This window comes from Heterodontus francisci, chromosome 6, assembly GCF_036365525.1.
Source record: "Heterodontus francisci isolate sHetFra1 chromosome 6, sHetFra1.hap1, whole genome shotgun sequence".
NCBI classification, from domain to species: domain Eukaryota; kingdom Metazoa; phylum Chordata; class Chondrichthyes; order Heterodontiformes; family Heterodontidae; genus Heterodontus; species Heterodontus francisci.
The window spans coordinates 158,279,848-158,298,944 of NC_090376.1; positions in this window are offsets into that span (position 1 = coordinate 158,279,848).

Sequence of the window (19,097 nt, forward strand, 5' to 3'; positions counted from 1 at the left end):
GAGTATCGGAGAGTCTCTGAGAGTGTCAGAGAGTGATAGAGAGTGTCAGAGAGTGTCAGAGAGTGATAGAGAGTGATAGAGAGTTTCAGAGAGTTTCAGAGAGTGTCTGAGAGTGTCTGAGAGTGTCAGAGTGTGATAGAGAGTGACATAGAGTGTCAGAGAGTGTCAGAGAGTGTCAGAGAGTGTCTGAGAGTGTCTGAGAGTGTCAGAGATTGATAGAGAGTGATAGAGACTGTCAGAGAGTGTCAGAGAGTGTCAGAGAGTGATAGAGAGTGATAGAGAGTGTCAGAGAGTGATAGAGAGTGATAGTGAGTGTCAGAGAGTGTCAGAGAGTGTCAGAGAGTGATTGTGAGTGTCTGAGAGTGTCAGAGAGTGTTAGAGAGTGTCTGAGAGTGTCAGAGAGTGATAGAGAGTGTCAGAGAGTGTCAGAGAGTGTCTGAGAGTGTCAGACCGTGTCAGAGAGTGTCAGAGAGTGTCAGAGAGTGATAGAGAGTGATAGTGAGTTTCAGAGAGTTTCAGAGAGTGTCTGAGAGTGTCTGAGAGTGTCAGAGAGTGTCAGAGAGGGATAGAGAGTGTCAGAGAGTGTCAGAGAGTGTCAGAGAGTGATAGAGAGTGATAGAGAGTTTCAGAGAGTGATAGAGAGTGTCAGAGAGTGTCAGAGAGTGATAGAGAGTGACAGTGAGTGTCTGAGAATGTCAGAGAGTGTCAAAGAGTGTCTGAGAGTGTCTGAGAGTGTCAGAGAGTGATAGAGAGTGATAGAGAGTGTCAGAGAGTGTCAGAGAGTGATAGAGAGTGTCAGAGAGTATCGGAGAGTCTCTGAGAGTGTCAGAGAGTGATAGAGAGTGTCAGAGAGTGTCAGAGAGTGATAGAGAGTGATAGAGAGTTTCAGAGAGTTTCAGAGAGTGTCTGAGAGTGTCTGAGAGTGTCAGAGTGTGATAGAGAGTGATATAGAGTGTCAGAGAGTGTCAGAGAGTGTCTGAGAGTGTCTGAGAGTGTCAGAGAGTGATAGAGAGTGATAGAGACTGTCAGAGAGTGTCAGAGAGTGTCAGAGAGTGATAGAGAGTGATAGAGAGTTTCAGAGAGTGTCAGAGTGTGTCTGAGAGTGTCAGAGAGTGATAGAGAGTGATAGAGAGTGTCAGAGAGTGTCAGAGAGTGATAGAGAGCGATAGAGTGTGTCAGAGAGTGTCAGAGAGTGTCAGAGAGTGATAGTGAGTGTCAGAGAGTGTCAGAGAGTGATAGAGAGTGATAGAGAGTTTCAGAGAGTGATAGTGAGTGTCTGAGAGTGTCAGAGAGTGATAGAGAGTGTCAGAGAGTGTCAGAGAGTGATATAGAGTGATAGAGAGTGTCAGTGAGTGTCAGAGAGTGTCAGAGAGTGATAGTGAGTGTCAGATAGTGTCAGAGAGTGATAGAGAGTGATCGAGAGCGTCAGAGAGTGTCAGAGAGTGATAGAGAGTGATAGAGAGTGTCAGAGAGTGTCAGAGAGTGTCAGGTAGTGATAGTGAGTGTCAGAGAGTTTCAGAGAGTGATAGAGAGTGATAGAGAGTTTCAGAGAGTGATCGTGAGTGTCAGAGTGTGTCAGAGAGTGATATAGAGTGATAGAGAGTGTCAGTGAGTGTCAGAGAGTGTCAGAGAGTGATAGTGAGTGTCAGAGAGTGTCAGAGAGTGATAGAGAGTGATAGAGAGTGTCAGAGAGTGTCAGAGAGTGATAGAGAGTGATAGAGAGTGATAGAGAGTGTCAGAGAGTATCAGAGTGTGATAGAGAGTGATACTGATTGTCAGAGAGTGTCAGAGAGTGTCAGAGAGTGTCAGAGAGTGATAGAGAGTGATAGAGAGTTTCAGAGAGTGTCAGAGAGTGTCAGAGATTGATAGAGAGTGATAGAGAGTTTCAGAGAGTGTCAGAGTGTGTCTGAGAGTGTCAGAGAGTGATAGAGAGTGATAGAGAGTGTCAGAGAGTGTCAGAGAGTGTCAGAGAGTGATAGTGAGTGTCAGAGAGTGTCAGAGAGTGATAGAGAGTGATAGAGAGTTTCAGAGAGTGATAGTGAGTGTCTGAGAGTGTCAGAGAGTGATAGAGAGTGTCAGAGAGTGTCAGAGAGTGATATAGAGTGATAGAGAGTGTCAGTGAGTGTCAGAGAGTGTCAGAGAGTGATAGTGAGTGTCAGAGAGTGTCAGAGAGTGATAAAGAGTGATCGAGAGCGTCAGAGAGTGTCAGAGAGTGATAGAGAGTGATAGAGAGTGTCAGAGAGTGTCAGAGAGTGTCAGATAGTGATAGTGAGTGTCAGAGAGTTTCAGAGAGTGATAGCGAGTGATAGAGAGTTTCAGAGAGTGATCGTGAGTGTCAGAGAGTGTCAGAGAGTGATATAGAGTGATAGAGAGTGTCAGTGAGTGTCAGAGAGTGTCAGAGAGTGATAGTGAGTGTCAGAGAGTGTCAGAGAGTGATAGAGAGTGTCAGAGAGTGTCAGAGAAGGTCAGAGAGTGATAGAGAGTGATAGAGAGTGTCAGAGAGTATCAGAGAGTGATAGAGAGTGATACTGATTGTCAGAGTGTGTCAGAGAGTGTCAGAGAGTGATAGAGAGTGATAGAGAGTTTCAGAGAGTGTCAGAGAGTGTCAGAGTGTGTCAGAGAGTGTCTGAGATTGTCTGAGAGTGATAGAGAGTGATAGAGACTGTCAGAGAGTGTCTGAGAGTGTCAGAGAGTGTCAGAGAGCGATAGAGAGGGATAGAGAGTGTCAGAGAGTGTCAGAGAGTGTCAGAGAGTGATAGAGAGTGATAGAGAGTTTCAGAGAGTGTCAGAGAGTGTCAGAATGTGTCAGAGAGTGTCTGAGATTGTCTGAGAGTGATAGAGAGTGATAGAGACTGTCAGAGATTGTCTGAGAGTGCCAGAGAGTGATAGAGAGTGATAGAGAGTGTCAGAGAGTGTCAGAGAGCGATAGAGAGGGATAGAGAGTGTTAGAGAGTGTCAGAGAGTGTCAGAGAGTGATAGAGAGTGATAGAGAGTTTCAGAGAGTGTCAGAGAGTGTCAGAGAGTGTCAGAGAGTGTCTGAGATTGTCTGAGAGTGATAGAGAGTGATAGAGACTGTCAGAGAGTGTCTGAGAGTGTCAGAGAGTGATAGAGAGTGATAGAGAGTGTCAGAGAGTGTCAGAGAGTGTCAGAGAGTGATAGAGAGTATCAGAGAGTGATAGGGAGTTTCAGAGAGTGTCTGAGAGTGTCTGAGAGTGTCAGAGAGTGATAGAGAGTGATAGAGAGTGTCAGAGAGTGTCAGAGAGCGTCAGAGAGTGATAGAGAGTGCCAGAGAGTGATAGGGAGTTTCAGAGAGTGTCTGAGAGTGTCAGAGAGTGATAGAGAGTGATAGAGAGTGTCAGAGAGTGTCAGAGAGTGTCTGAGAGTGTCAGAGAGTGTCAGAGAGTGATAGAGAGTGTCAGAGAGTATCGGAGAGTCTCTGAGAGTGTCAGAGAGTGATAGAGAGTGTCAGAGAGTTTCTGAGAGTGTCTGAGAGTGTCTGAGAGTGTCAGAGTCTGATAGAGAGTGAAATAGAGTGTCAGAGAGTGTCTGAGAGTGTCTGAGAGTGTCAGAGAGTGATAGAGAGTGATAGAGACTGTCAGAGAGTGTCAGAGAGTGTCAGAGAGTGATAGAGAGTGATAGAGAGTGTCAGAGAGTGATGGAGAGTGATAGAGAGTGATAGAGAGTGTTAGAGAGTGTCTGAGAGTGTCAGAGAGTGATAGAGAGTGTCAGAGAGTGTCAGAGAGTGTCTGAGAGTGTCAGAGCGTGTCAGAGAGTGTCAGAGAGTGTCAGAGAGTGTCAGAGAGTGATAGAGAGTGATAGAGAGTGATAGAGAGTTTCAGAGAGTTTCAGAGAGTGTCTGAGAGTGTCTGAGAGTGTCAGAGAGCGATAGAGAGGGATAGAGAGTGTCAGAGAGTGTCAGAGAGTGTCAGAGAGTGATAGAGAGTGATAGAGAGTTTCAGAGAGTGATAGAGAGTGTCAGAGAGTGTCAGAGAGTGATAGAGAGTGATAGTGAGTGTCTGAGAATGTCAGAGAGTGTCAAAGAGTGTCTGAGAGTGTCTGAGAGTGTCAGAGATTGATAGAGAGTGATAGAGAGTGTCAGAGAGTGTCAGAGAGTGATAGAGAGTGTCAGAGAGTATCGGAGAGTCTCTGAGAGTGTCAGAGAGTGATAGAGAGTGTCAGAGAGTGTCAGAGAGTGATAGAGAGTGATAGAGAGTTTCAGAGAGTTTCAGAGAGTGTCTGAGAGTGTCAGAGTGTGATAGAGAGTGATATAGAGTGTCAGAGAGTGTCAGAGAGTGTCTGAGAGTGTCTGAGAGTGTCAGAGAGTGATAGAGAGTGATAGAGACTGTCAGAGAGTGTCAGAGAGTGTCAGAGAGTGATAGAGAGTGATAGAGAGTGTCAGAGAGTGCTGGAGAGTGATAGAGAGTGATAGAGAGTGTCAAAGAGTGTCAGAGAGTGATAGAGAGTGATAGAGAGTGTCAGAGAGTGTCAGAGAGTGTCAGAGAGTGATAGTGAGTGTCTGAGAGTGTGAGAGAGTGTTAGAGAGTGTCTGAGAGTGTCAGAGAGTGATAGAGAGTGTCAGAGAGTGTCAGAGAGAGTCTGAGAGTGTCAGAGCGTGTCAGAGAGTGTCAGAGAGTGTCAGAGAGTGTCAGAGAGTGTCAGAGAGTGATAGAGAGTTTCAGAGAGTGTCAGAGTGTGTCTGAGAGTGTCAGAGAGTGATAGAGAGTGATAGAGAGTGTCAGAGAGTGTCAGAGAGTGATAGAGAGCGATAGAGAGTGTCAGAGAGTGTCAGAGAGTGTCAGAGAGTGATAGTGAGTGTCAGAGAGTGTCAGAGAGTGATAGAGAGTGATAGAGAGTTTCAGAGAGTGATAGTGAGTGTCTGAGAGTGTCAGAGAGTGATAGAGAGTGTCAGAGAGTGTCAGAGAGTGATATAGAGTGATAGAAAGTGTCAGTGAGTGTCAGAGAGTGTCAGAGAGTGATAGTGAGTGTCAGAGAGTGTCAGAGAGTGATAAAGAGTGATCGAGAGCGTCAGAGAGTGTCAGAGAGTGATAGAGAGTGATAGAGATTGTCAGAGAGTGTCAGAGAGTGTCAGATAGTGATAGTGAGTGTCAGAGAGTTTCAGAGAGTGATAGCGAGTGATAGAGAGTTTCAGAGAGTGATCGTGAGTGTCAGAGAGTGTCAGAGAGTGATATAGAGTGATAGAGAGTGTCAGTGAGTGTCAGAGAGTGTCAGAGAGTGATAGTGAGTGTCAGAGAGTGTCAGAGAGTGATAGAGAGTGTCAGAGAGTGTCAGAGAAGGTCAGAGAGTGATAGAGAGTGATAGAGAGTGTCAGAGAGTATCAGAGAGTGATAGAGAGTGATACTGATTGTCAGAGAGTGTCAGAGAGTGTCAGAGAGTGATAGAGAGTGATAGAGAGTTTCAGAGAGTGTCAGAGAGTGTCAGAGTGTGTCAGAGAGTGTCTGAGATTGTCTGAGAGTGATAGAGAGTGATAGAGACTGTCAGAGAGTGTCTGAGAGTGTCAGAGAGTGATAGAGAGTGATAGAGAGTGTCAGAGAGTGTCAGAGAGAGATAGAGAGGGATAGAGAGTGTCAGAGAGTGTCAGAGAGTGTCAGAGAGTGATAGAGAGTGATAGAGAGTTTCAGAGAGTGTCAGAGAGTGTCAGAGTGTGTCAGAGAGTGTCTGAGATTGTCTGAGAGTGATAGAGAGTGATAGAGACTGTCAGAGAGTGTCTGAGAGTGCCAGAGAGTGATAGAGAGTGATAGAGAGTGTCAGAGAGTGTCAGAGAGCGATAGAGAGGGATAGAGAGTGTTAGAGAGTGTCAGAGAGTGTCAGAGAGTGATAGAGAGTGATAGAGAGTTTCAGAGAGTGTCAGAGAGTGTCAGAGAGTGTCAGAGAGTGTCTGAGATTGTCTGAGAGTGATAGAGAGTGATAGAGACTGTCAGAGAGTGTCTGAGAGTGTCAGAGAGTGATAGAGAGTGATAGAGAGTGTCAGAGAGTGTCAGAGAGTTTCAGAGAGTGTCAGAGAGTGATAGAGAGTGATAGAGAGTGTCAGAGAGTGTCAGAGAGTGTCTGAGAGTGTCAGAGAGTGTCAGAGAGTGATAGAGAGTGTCAGAGAGTATCGGAGAGTCTCTGAGAGTGTCAGAGAGTGATAGAGAGTGTCAGAGAGTGTCAGAGAGCGATAGAGAGTGATAGAGAGTTTCAGAGAGTTTCTGAGAGTGTCTGAGAGTGTCTGAGAGTGTCAGAGTCTGATAGAGAGTGATATAGAGTGTCAGAGAGTGTCTGAGAGTGTCTGAGAGTGTCAGAGAGTGATAGAGAGTGATAGAGACTGTCAGAGAGTGTCAGAGAGTGTCAGAGAGTGATAGAGAGTGATAGAGAGTGTCAGAGAGTGATGGAGAGTGATAGAGAGTGATAGAGAGTGTCAGAGAGTGTCAGAGAGTGATAGAGAGTGATAGAGAGTGTCAGAGAGTGTCAGAGAGTGTCAGAGAGTGATTGTGAGTGTCTGAGAGTGTCAGAGAGTGTTAGAGAGTGATAGAGAGTGTCAGAGAGTGATAGAGAGTGTCAGAGAGTGTCAGAGAGTGTCTGAGAGTGTCAGAGCGTGTCAGAGAGTGTCAGAGAGTGTCAGAGAGTGTCAGAGAGTGATAGAGAGTGATAGAGAGTGATAGAGAGTTTCAGAGAGTTTCAGAGAGTGTCTGAGAGTGTCTGAGAGTGTCAGAGAGCGATAGAGAGGGATAGAGAGTGTCAGAGAGTGTCAGAGAGTGTCAGAGAGTGATAGAGAGTGATAGAAAGTTTCAGAGAGTGATAGAGAGTGTCAGAGAGTGTCAGAGAGTGATAGAGAGTGATAGTGAGTGTCTGAGAATGTCAGAGAGTGTCAAAGAGTGTCTGAGAGTGTCTGAGAGTGTCAGAGAGTGATAGAGAGTGATAGAGAGTGTCAGAGAGTGTCAGAGAGTGATAGAGAGTGTCAGAGAGTATCGGAGAGTCTCTGAGAGTGTCAGAGAGTGATAGAGAGTGTCAGAGAGTGTCAGAGAGTGATAGAGAGTGATAGAGAGTTTCAGAGAGTTTCAGAGAGTGTCTGAGAGTGTCAGAGTGTGATAGAGAGTGATATAGAGTGTCAGAGAGTGTCAGAGAGTGTCTGAGAGTGTCTGAGAGTGTCAGAGAGTGATAGAGAGTGATAGAGACTGTCAGAGAGTGTCAGAGAGTGTCAGAGAGTGATAGAGAGTGATAGAGAGTGTCAGAGAGTGATAGAGAGTGATAGAGAGTGTCAAAGAGTGTCAGAGAGTGATAGAGAGTGATAGAGTGTGTCAGAGAGTGTCAGAGAGTGTCAGAGAGTGATAGTGAGTGTCTGAGAGTGTGAGAGAGTGTTAGAGAGTGTCTGAGAGTGTCAGAGAGTGATAGAGAGTGTCAGAGAGTGTCAGAGAGAGTCTGAGATTGTCAGAGCGTGTCAGAGAGTGTCAGAGAGTGTCAGAGAGTGTCAGAGAGTGTCAGAGAGTGATAGAGAGTTTCAGAGAGTTTCAGAGAGTGTCTGAGAGTGTCTGAGAGTGTCAGAGAGCGATAGAGAGGGATAGAGAGGGATAGAGAGTGTCAGAGAGTGTCACAGAGTGTCAGAGAGTGTCAGAGAGTGATAGAGAGTGATAGAGAGTTTCAGAGAGTGTCAGAGAGTGTCTGAGATTGTCTGAGAGTGACAGAGAGTTTCAGAGAGTTTCAGAGAGTGTCAGAGAGTGTCTGAGAGTGTCAGTGAGTGATGGAGAGTGATAGAGAGTGTCAGAGAGCGATAGAGAGTGATGGAGACTGTCAGAGAGTGTCAGAGAGTGTCAGAGAGTGATAGAGAGTGATAGAGAGTTTCAGAGAGTGATAGAGAGTGTCAGATAGTGTCAGAGAGTGATGGAGAGTTATAGATAGTGTCAGAGAGTGTCAGAGAGTTTCAGAGAGTGATAGAGAGTGTCAGATAGTGTCAGAGAGCGATAGAGAGTGATGGAGACTGTCAGAGAGTGTCAGAGAGTGTCAGAGAGCGATAGAGAGTGATAGAGAGTTTCAGAGAGTGTCAGAGAGTGTCTGAGATTGTCTGAGAGTGACAGAGAGTTTCAGAGAGTTTCAGAGAGTGTCAGAGAGTGTCTGAGAGTGTCAGTGAGTGATGGAGAGTGATAGAGAGTGTCAGAGAGCGATAGAGAGTGATGGAGACTGTCAGAGAGTGTCAGAGAGTGTCAGAGAGTGATAGAGAGTGATAGAGAGTTTCAGAGAGTGATAGAGAGTGTCAGATAGTGTCAGAGAGTGATGGAGAGTTATAGATAGTGTCAGAGAGTGTCAGAGAGTGTCAGAGAGTGATAGTGATTGTCTGAGATTGTCAGAGAGTGTCAAAGAGTGTCAGAGAGTGATAGAGAGTGCCAGAGAGTGTCAGAGAGTGATAGAGACTGATAGAGAGTTTCAGAGAGTTTCAGAGAGTTTCAGAGAGTGTCAGAGACTGTCAGAGAGTGTCAGAGAGTGTCAGAGAGTGATAGAGAGTGATAGAGAGTGATAGAGAGTGTCAGAGTGTGTCAGAGAGTGTCAGAGAGTGTCAGAGAGTGATGGAGAGTGATAGCGAGTGATAGAGAGTGTCAGAGAGCGATAGAGAGTGATAGAGACTGTCAGAGAGTGCCAGAGAGTGTCAGAGAGTGATAGAGAGTGATAGAGAGTGATAGAGAGTGTCATAGAGTGTCAGAGAGTGATAGAGTGTGATAGAGAGTGTCAGAGAGTGTCTGAGTGTGTCAGAGAGTGATAGTGAGTGTCTGAGAGTGTCAGAGAGTGTCAGAGAGTGTCAGAGAGTGATGGAGTGTGATAGAGAGTGATAGAGAGTGTCAGAGAATGTCAGACAGTGATAGAGAGGGATAGAGACTGTCAGAGAGTGTCTGAGAGTGTCAGAGAGTGATAGAGAGTGATAGAGAGAGTCAGACAGTGTCAGAGAGTGTCAGAGAGCGATAGAGAGGGATAGAGAGTGTCAGAGAGTGTCAGAGAGTGTCAGAGAGTGATAGAGAGTTTCAGAGAGTGTCAGAGAGTGTCAGAGAGTGTCAGAGAGTGTCTGAGATTGTCTGAGAGTGATAGAGCGTGATAGAGACTGTCAGAGAGTGTCTGAGAGTGTCAGAGAGTGATAGAGAGTGATAGAGAGTGTCAGAGAGTGTCAGAGAGTGTCAGAGAGTGTCTGAGAGTGTCAGAGAGTGTCAGAGAGTGTCAGAGAGTGATAGAGAGTGTCAGAGAGTGTCAGAGAGTGATAGAGAGTGTCAAAGAGTGATAGGGAGATTCAGAGAGTGTCTGAGAGTGTCAGAGAGTGATAGAGAGTGTCAGAGAGTATCAGAGAGTCTCTGAGAGTGTCAGAGAGTGATAGAGAGTGATAGAGAGTTTCAGAGAGTGTCAGAGAGTGTCTGAGAGTGTCTGAGAGTGTCAGAGTGTGCTAGAGAGTGATATAGAGTGTCAGAGAGTGTCAGAGAGTGTCTGAGAGTGTCTGAGAGTGTCAGAGAGTGATAGAGAGTGATAGAGACTGTCAGAGAGTGTCAGAGAGTGTCAGAGAGTGTTAGAGAGTGTCAGAGAGTGATGGAGAGTGATAGAGAGTGATAGAGAGTGTCAGAGAGTAATAGAGAGTGTCAGAGAGTGTCAGAGAGTGATAGTGAGTGTCTGAGAGTGTCAGAGAGTGTCAGAGAGTGTCAGAGAGTGTCAGAGAGTGATGGAGTGTGATAGAGAGTGATAGAGAGTGTCAGAGAATGTCAGAGAGTGATAGAGAGGGATAGAGAGTTTCAGAGAGTGTCTGAGATTGTCTGAGAGTGATAGAGAGTGATAGAGACTGTCAGAGAGTGTCTGAGAGTGTCAGAGAGTGATAGAGAGTGATAGAGAGAGTCAGACAGTGTCAGAGAGTGTCAGAGAGCGATAGAGAGGGATAGAGAGTGTCAGAGAGTGTCAGAGAGTGTCAGAGAGTGATAGAGAGTTTCAGAGAGTGTCAGAGAGTGTCAGAGAGTGTCAGAGAGTGTCTGAGATTGTCTGAGAGTGATAGAGCGTGATAGAGACTGTCAGAGAGTGTCTGAGAGTGTCAGAGAGTGATAGAGAGTGATAGAGAGTGTCAGAGAGTGTCTGAGAGTGTCAGAGAGTGTCTGAGAGTGTCAGAGAGTGTCAGAGAGTGTCAGAGAGTGATAGAGAGTGTCAGAGAGTGTCAGAGAGTGATAGAGAGTGTCAAAGAGTGATAGGGAGATTCAGAGAGTGTCTGAGAGTGTCTGAGAGTGTCAGAGAGTGATAGAGAGTGTCAGAGAGTATCAGAGAGTCTCTGAGAGTGTCAGAGAGTGATAGAGAGTGATAGAGAGTTTCAGAGAGTGTCAGAGAGTGTCTGAGAGTGTCTGAGAGTGTCAGAGTGTGCTAGAGAGTGATATAGAGTGTCAGAGAGTGTCAGAGAGTGTCTGAGAGTGTCTGAGAGTGTCAGAGAGTGATAGAGAGTGATAGAGACTGTCAGAGAGTGTCAGAGAGTGTCAGAGAGTGTTAGAGAGTGTCAGAGAGTGATGGAGAGTGATAGAGAGTGATAGAGAGTGTCAGAGAGTAATAGAGAGTGTCAGAGAGTGTCAGAGAGTGATAGTGAGTGTCTGAGAGTGTCAGAGAGTGTTAGAGAGTGTCAGAGAGTGTCAGAGAGTGTCAGAGAGTGATGGAGTGTGATAGAGAGTGATAGAGAGTGTCAGAGAATGTCAGAGAGTGATAGAGAGGGATAGAGAGTTTCAGAGAGTGTCTGAGATTGTCTGAGAGTGATAGAGAGTGATAGAGACTGTCAGAGAGTGTCTGAGAGTGTCAGAGAGTGTCAGAGAGTGATAGAGAGTGATAGAGAGAGTCAGACAGTGTCAGAGAGTGTCAGAGAGCGATAGAGAGGGATAGAGAGTGTCAGAGAGTGTTAGAGAGTGTCAGAGAGTGATAGAGAGTTTCAGAGAGTGTCAGAGAGTGTCAGAGAGTGTCAGAGAGTGTCAGAGAGTGTCTGAGATTGTCTGAGAGTGATAGAGCGTGATAGAGACTGTCAGAGAGTGTCTGAGAGTGTCAGAGAGTGATAGAGAGTGATAGAGAGTGTCAGAGAGTGTCAGAGAGTGTCAGAGAGTGTCTGAGAGTGTCAGAGAGTGTCAGAGAGTGTCAGAGAGTGATAGAGAGTGTCAGAGAGTGTCAGAGAGTGATAGAGAGTGTCAAAGAGTGATAGGGAGATTCAGAGAGTGTCTGAGAGTGTCTGAGAGTGTCAGAGAGTGATAGAGAGTGTCAGAGAGTATCAGAGAGTCTCTGAGAGTGTCAGAGAGTGATAGAGAGTGATAGAGAGTTTCAGAGAGTGTCAGAGAGTGTCTGAGAGTGTCTGAGAGTGTCAGAGTGTGCTAGAGAGTGATATAGAGTGTCAGAGAGTGTCAGAGAGTGTCTGAGAGTGTCTGAGAGTGTCAGAGAGTGATAGAGAGTGATAGAGACTGTCAGAGAGTGTCAGAGAGTGTCAGAGAGTGTTAGAGAGTGTCAGAGAGTGATGGAGAGTGATAGAGAGTGATAGAGAGTGTCAGAGAGTAATAGAGAGTGTCAGAGAGTGTCAGAGAGTGATAGTGAGTGTCTGAGAGTGTTAGAGAGTGTCTGAGAGTGTCAGAGAGTGATAGAGAGTGTCTGAGAGTGTCAGAGAGCGATAGAGAGGGATAGAGAGTGTCAGAGAGTGTCAGAGAGTGTCAGAGAGTGTCAGAGAGTGATAGAGAGTGATAGAGAGTTTCAGAGAGTGTCAGAGAGTGTCAGAGAGTGTCTGAGATTGTCTGAGAGTGATAGAGAGTTTCAGAGAGTTTCAGAGAGTGTCAGAGAGTGTCTGAGAGTGTCAGAGAGTGATGGAGAGTGATAGAGAGTGATAGAGAGTGTCAGAGAGCGATAGAGAGTGATAGAGACTGTCAGAGAGTGTCAGAGAGTGTCAGAGAGTGATAGAGAGTGATAGAGAGTTTCAGAGAGTGATAGAGAGTGTCAGAGAGTGATAGAGCGTTATAGAGAGTTTCAGAGAGTTTCAGAGAGTGTCAGAGAGTGTCTAAGAGTGTCAGAGAGTGATGGAGAGTGACAGAGAGTGATAGAGAGTGTCAGAGAGCGATAGAGAGTTATAGAGACTGTCAGAGAGTGTCAGAGAGTGTCAGACAGTGATAGAGAGTGATAGAGAGTTTCAGAGAGTGATAGAGAGTGTCAGAGAGTGTCAGAGAGTGATAGAGCGTTATAGAGAGTGTCAGAGAGTGTCAAAGAGTGTCAGAGAGTGATAGTGAGTGTCTGAGAGTGTCAGAGAGTGTCAAAGAGTGTCAGAGAGTGATGGAGAGTGATAGAGAGTGATAGAGGGTGCCAGAGAGTGTCAGAGAGTGATAGAGACTGATAGAGAGTTTCAGAGAGTTTCAGAGAGTTTCAGAGAGTGTCAGAGAGTGTCTGAGAGTGTCAGAGAGTGATGGAGAGTGTCTGAGAGTGATAGAGAGTGTCAGAGAGTGTCAGAGAGTGATGGAGTGTGATAGAGAGTGTCAGAGAGTGTCAGAGAGTGTCAGAGAGTGATAGAGAGTGATAGAGAGTTTCAGAGAGTGTCAGAGAGTGTCAGAGAGTGATAGTGAGTGTCTGAGAGTGTCAGAGAGTGTCAGAGAGTGTCAGAGAGCGCTAGAGAGGGATAGAGAGTGTCAGAGAGTGTCAGAGAGTGTCAGAGAGTGTCAGAGAGTGATAGAGAGTGATAGAGAGTTTCAGAGAGTGTCAGAGAGTGTCTGAGATTGTCTGACAGTGATAGAGAGTGATCGAGAGTGTCAGAGAGTGTCTGAGAGTATCAGAGAGTGATAAGAGTGATAGAGAGTGTCAGAGAGTGTCAGAGAGTGTCAGAGAGCGACGGAGAGGGATAGAGAGTGTCAGAGAGTGTCAGAGAGTGTCAGAGAGTGATAGAGAGTGATAGAGAGTTTCAGAGAGTGTCAGAGAGTGTCAGAGAGTGTCTGAGATTGTCTGAGAGTGATAGAGAGTGATAGAGACTGTCAGAGAGTGTCTGAGAGTGTCAGAGAGTGATAGAGAGTGATAGAGAGTGATAGAGAGTGTCAGAGAGTGTCAGAGAGTGACAGAGAGTGTCTGAGAGTGATAGAGAGTGATAGAGACTGTCAGAGAGTGTCTGAGAGTGTCAGAGAGTGTCAGAGAGTGATAGAGAGTGATAGAGAGTTTCAGAGAGTGTCAGAGAGTGTCAGAGAGTGATAGAGAGTGTCTGAGAGTGTCAGAGAGTGACAGAGAGTGTCTGAGAGTGATAGAGAGTGATAGAGAGTGTCAGAGAGTGTCTGAGAGTGTCAGAGAGTGATAGAGAGTGATAGAGAGTGATAGAGAGAGTTAGAGAGTGTCAGAGAGTGTCAGAGAGTGTCAGAGAGTGATAGAGAGTGATAGAGAGTGTCAGATAGTGTCAGAGAGTGATAGTGAGTGTCAGAGAGTGTCAGAGAGTGATAGAGAGTGATAGAGAGTTTCAGAGAGTGTCAGAGAGTGTCAGAGAGTGTCTGAGAGCGTCAGAGAGTGTCAGAGAGTGTCAGAGAGTGTCAGAGCGTGATAGAGAGTGATAGAGAGTTTCAGAGAGTGATATAGAGTGTCAGAGAGTGTCAGAGAGTGATAGAGCGTTATAGAGAGTGTCAGAGAGTGTCAAAGAGTGTCAGAGAGTGATAGTGAGTGTCTGAGAGTGTCAGAGAGTGTCAAAGAGTGTCAGAGAGTGATGGAGAGTGATAGAGAGTGATAGAGAGTGATAGAGAGTGATAGAGGGTGCCAGAGAGTGTCAGAGAGTGATAGAGACTGATAGAGAGTTTCAGAGATTTTCAGAGAGTTTCAGAGAGTGTCAGAGAGTGTCTGAGAGTGTCAGAGAGTGATGGAGAGTGATAGAGAGTGATAGAGAGTGTCAGAGTACGATAGAGAGTGATAGAGACTGTCAGAGAGTGTCAGAGAGTGATAGAGAGAGATAGAGAGTTTCAGAGAGTGATAGAGAGTGTCAGAGAGTGTCAGAGAGTGATAGAGAGTGATAGAGAGTGATAGAGAGTGTCAGAGAGTGTCAGAGAGTGATAGTGAGTGTCTGAGAGTATCAGAGAGTGATAGTGAGTGTCTGAGAGTGTCAGAGAGTGTCAAAGAGTGTCAGAGAGTGTCAGAGAGTGATGGAGAGTGATGGAGAGTGATAGCGAGTGATAGAGAATGTCAGAGAGCGATAGAGAGTGATAGAGACTGTCAGAGAGTGTCAGAGAGTGATAGAGACTGATAGAGAGTTTCAGAGAGTGATAGAGAGTGTCAGAGAGTGTCAGAGAGTGATAGAGAGTGATAGAGAGTGTCAGAGAGTGTCAGAGTGTGTCAGAGAGTGATAGTGAGTGTCTGAGAGTGTCAGAGAGTGTTAGAGAGTGTCTGAGAGTGTCAGAGAGTGATAGAGAGTGTCAGAGAGTGTCAGAGAGTGTCTGAGAGTGTCAGAGCGTGTCAGAGAGTGTCAGAGAGTGTCAGAGAGTGTCAGAGAGTGATAGAGAGTGATAGAGAGTTTCAGAGAGTTTCAGAGAGTGTCTGAGAGTGTCAGAGAGTGTCAGAGAGTGATAGAGAGGGATAGAGAGTGTCAGAGAGTGTCAGAGAGTGTCAGAGAGTGTCAGAGAGTGATAGAGAGTGATAGAGAGTTTCAGAGAGTGTCAGAGAGTGTCAGAGAGTGATAGAGCGTTATAGAGAGTTTCAGAGAGTTTCAGAGAGTGTCAGAGAGTGTCTGAGAGTGTCAGAGAGTGATAGAGAATGATAGAGACTGTCAGAGAGTGTCACAGAGTGATAGAGACTGATAGAGAGTTTCAGAGAGTTTCAGAGAGTTTCAGAGAGTGTCAGAGAGTGTCTGAGAGTGTCAGAGAGTGATGGAGAGTGATAGAGAGTGATAGAGAGTGTCAGAGTACGATAGAGAGTGATAGAGACTGTCAGAGAGTGTCAGAGAGTGTCAGAGAGTGATAGAGAGAGATAGAGAGTTTCAGAGAGTGATAGAGGGTGTCAGAGAGTGTCAGCGAGTGATAGAGAGTGATAGAGAGTGATAGAGAGTGTCAGAGAGTGTCAGAGAGTGATAGTGAGTGTCTGAGAGTATCAGAGAGTGATAGTGAGTGTCTGAGAGTGTCAGCGAGTGTCAAAGAGTGTCAGAGAGTGTCAGAGAGTGATGGAGAGTGATAGCGAGTGATAGAGAATGTCAGAGAGCGATAGAGAGTGATAGAGACTGTCAGAGAGTGTCAGAGAGTGATAGAGAGTGATAGATAGTTTCAGAGAGTGATAGAGAGTGTCAGAGAGTGTCAGAGAGTGATAGAGAGTGATAGAGAGTGTCAGAGAGTGTCAGAGTGTGTCAGAGAGTGATAGTGAGTGTCTGAGAGTGTCAGAGAGTGTTAGAGAGTGTCTGAGAGTGTCAGAGAGTGATAGAGAGTGTCAGAGAGTGTCAGAGAGTGTCTGAGAGTGTCAGAGCGTGTCAGAGAGTGTCAGAGAGTGTCAGAGAGTGTCAGAGAGTGATAGAACATAGAAAACATAGAACATAGAAAAATACAGCACAGAACAGGCCCTTCGGCCCACGATGTTGTGCCGATCCTTTGTCCTCTGTCAAGGACAATTTAATCTATACCCCATCATTCTCCTTTATCCATATACCTATCTAAAAGCCGTTTGAAAGTCCGTAAAGTTTCTGACTCAACAACTTCCCCAGGCAAGGCATTCCATGCCCCGACCACTCTCTGGGTAAAGAACCTTCCCCTGACATCCCCCTTATATCTCCCACCCTTCACCTTAAATTTATGACCCCTTGTAACGCTTTGAGTTAGAGAGTGATAGAGAGTTTCAGAGAGTTTCAGAGAGTGTCTGAGAGTGTCAGAGAGCGATAGAGAGGGATAGAGAGTGTCAGAGAGTGTCAGAGAGTGTCAGAGAGTGTCAGAGAGTGATAGAGAGTTATAGAGAGTTTCAGAGAGTGTCAGAGAGTGTCAGAGAGTGTCTGAGATTGTCTGAGAGTGATAGAGAGTTTCAGAGAGTTTCAGAGAGTGTCAGAGAGTGTCTGAGAGTGTCAGAGAGTGATGGAGAGTGATAGAGAGTGATAGAGAGTGTCAGAGAGCGATAGAGAGTGATAGAGACTGTCAGAGAGTGTCAGAGAGTGTCAGAGAGTGATAGAGAGTGATAGAGAGTTTCAGAGAGTGATAGAGAGTGTCAGAGAGTGTCAGAGAGTGATAGAGCGTTATAGAGAGTGTCAGAGAGTGTCAAAGAGTGTCAGAGAGTGATAGTGAGTGTCTGAGAGTGTCAGAGAGTGTCAAAGAGTGTCAGAGAGTGATGGAGAGTGATAGAGAGTGATAGAGGGTGCCAGAGAGTGTCAGAGAGTGATAGAGACTGATAGAGAGTTTCAGAGAGTTTCAGAGAGTGTCAGAGAGTGTCTGCGAGTGTCAGAGAGTGATGGAGAGTGATAGAGAGTGATAGAGAGTGTCAGAGTACGATAGAGAGTGATAGAGACTGTCAGAGAGTGTCAGAGAGTGTCAGAGAGTGATAGGGAGAGATAGAGAGTTTCAGAGAGTGATAGAGAGTGTCAGAGAGTGTCAGAGAGTGATAGAGAGTGATAGAGAGTGATAGAGAGTGATAGAGAGTGATAGAGAGTGTCAGAGAGTGTCAGAGAGTGTCAGAGAGTGATAGTGAGTGTCTGAGAGTGTCAGAGAGTGATAGTGAGTGTCTGAGAGTGTCAGAGAGTGTCAAAGAGTGTCAGAGAGTGTGAGAGAGTGATGGAGAGTGATAGCGAGTGATAGAGAGTGTCAGAGAGCGATAGAGAGTGATAGAGACTGTCAGAGAGTGTCAGAGAGTGTCAGAGAGTGATAGAGAGTGATAGAGAGTTTCAGAGAGTGATAGAGAGTGTCAGAGAGTGTCAGAGAGTGATAGAGAGTGATAGAGAGTGTCAGAGAGTGTCAGAGTGTGTCAGAGAGTGATAGTGAGTGTCTGAGAGTGTCAGAGAGAGTGAACGAGTGTCAGAGAGTGATTGAGAGTGATAGAGTGTGATAGAGAGTGCCAGAGAGTGTCAGAGAGTGATAGATAGTGATAGAGAGTTTCAGAGAGTATCAGAGAGTGTCAGAGAGTGATAGTGAGTGTCTGAGAGTGATAGAGAGTGTCAGAGAGTGTCAGAGAGTGATGGAGTGTGATAGAGAGTGTCAGAGAGTGTCAGAGAGTGTCAGAGAGTGTCAGAGAGTGATAGAGAGTGATAGAGAGTTTCAGAGAGTGTCAGAGAGTGTCAGAGAGTGATAGTGAGTGTCTGAGAGTGTCAGAGAGCGTCAGAGAGTGTCAGAGAGCGCTAGAGAGGCATAGAGAGTGTCAGAGAGTGTCAGAGAGTGTCAGAGAGTGTCAGAGAGTGATAGAGAGTGATAGAGAGTTTCAGAGAGTGTCAGAGAGTGTCTGAGATTGTCTGACAGTGATAGAGAGTGATCGAGAGTGTCAGAGAGTGTCTGAGAGTATCAGAGAGTGATAGAGAGTGATAGAGAGTGTCAGAGAGTGTCAGAGAGTGTCAGAGAGCGATAGAGAGGGATAGAGAGTGTCAGAGAGTGTCAGAGGGTGTCAGAGAGTGATAGAGAGTGATAGAGAGTTTCAGAGAGTGTCAGAGAGTGTCAGAGAGTGTCAGAGAGTGTCTGAGACTGTCTGAGAGTGATAGAGAGTGATAGAGACTGTCAGAGAGTGTCTGAGAGTGTCAGAGAGTGATAGAGAGTGATAGAGAGTGTCAGAGAGTGTCAGAGAGTGTCAGAGAGTGATAGAGAGTGTCAGAGAGTGTCAGAGAGTGACAGAGAGTGTCTGAGAGTGATAGAGATTGATAGAGACTGTCAGAGAGTGTCTGAGTGTCAGAGAGTGATAGAGAGTGATAGAGAGTGATAGAGAGTTTCAGAGAGTGTCAGAGAGTGTCAGAGAGTGATCGAGAGTGTCAGAGAGTGTCAGTGAGTGCCTGAGAGTGTCAGAGAGTGATAGAGAGAGTTAGAGAGTGTCAGAGAGTGTCAGAGAGTGTCAGAGAGTGTCAGAGTGTGATAGAGAGTGATAGAGTGTCAGATAGAGTCAGAGAGTGATAGTGAGTGTCAGAGAGTGTCAGAGAGTGATAGAGAGTGATAGAGAGTTTCAGAGAGTGATAGAGAGTGTCAGAGAGTGTCAGAGAGTGTCAAAGAGTGTCAGAGAGTGTCAGAGAGTGATGGAGAGTGATAGCGAGTGATAGAGAGTGTCAGAGAGCGATAGAGAGTGATAGAGACTGTCAGAGAGTGTCAGAGAGTGTCAGAGAGTGATAGAGAGTGATAGAGAGTGTCAGATAGTGTCAGAGAGTGATAGTGAGTGTCAGAGAGTGTCAGAGAGTGATAGAGAGTGATAGAGAGTTTCAGAGAGTGTCAGAGAGTGTCAGAGAGTGTCAGAGAGTGTCAGAGAGTGTCAGATAGTGTCAGAGAGTGTCAGAGAGCGATAGAGAGGGATAGAGAGTGTCAGAGAGTGTCAGAGAGTGTCAGAGAGTGATAGAGAGTGATAGAGAGTTTCAGAGAGTGTCAGAGAGTGTCAGAGAGTGTCAGAGAGAGTCTGAGATTGTCTGAGAGTGTTAGAGAGTGATAGAGACTGTCAGAGAGTGTCTGAGAGTGTCAGAGAGTGATAGAGAGTGATAGAGAGTGTCAGAGAGTGTCAGAGAGTGTCAGAGAGTGATAGAGAGTGTCAGAGAGTGTCAGAGAGTGACAGAGAGTGTCTGAGAGTGATAGAGAGTGATAGAGACTGTCAGAGAGTGTCTGAGAGTGTCAGAGAGTGATAGAGAGTGATAGAGAGTTTCAGAGAGTGTCAGAGAGTGTCAGAGAGTGATAGAGAGTGTCAGAGAGTGTCAGAGAGTGACAGAGAGTGTCTGAGAGTGATAGAGATTGATAGAGACTGTCAGAGAGTGTCTGAGTGTCAGAGAGTGATAGAGAGTGATAGAGAGTGATAGAGAGTTTCAGAGAGTGTCAGAGAGTGTCAGAGAGTGATCGAGAGTGTCAGAGAGTGTCAGTGAGTGCCTGAGAGTGTCAGAGAGTGATAGAGAGAGTTAGAGAGTGTCAGAGAGTGTCAGAGAGTGTCAGAGAGTGATAGAGAGTGATAGAGTGTCAGATAGAGTCAGAGAGTGATAGTGAGTGTCAGAGAGT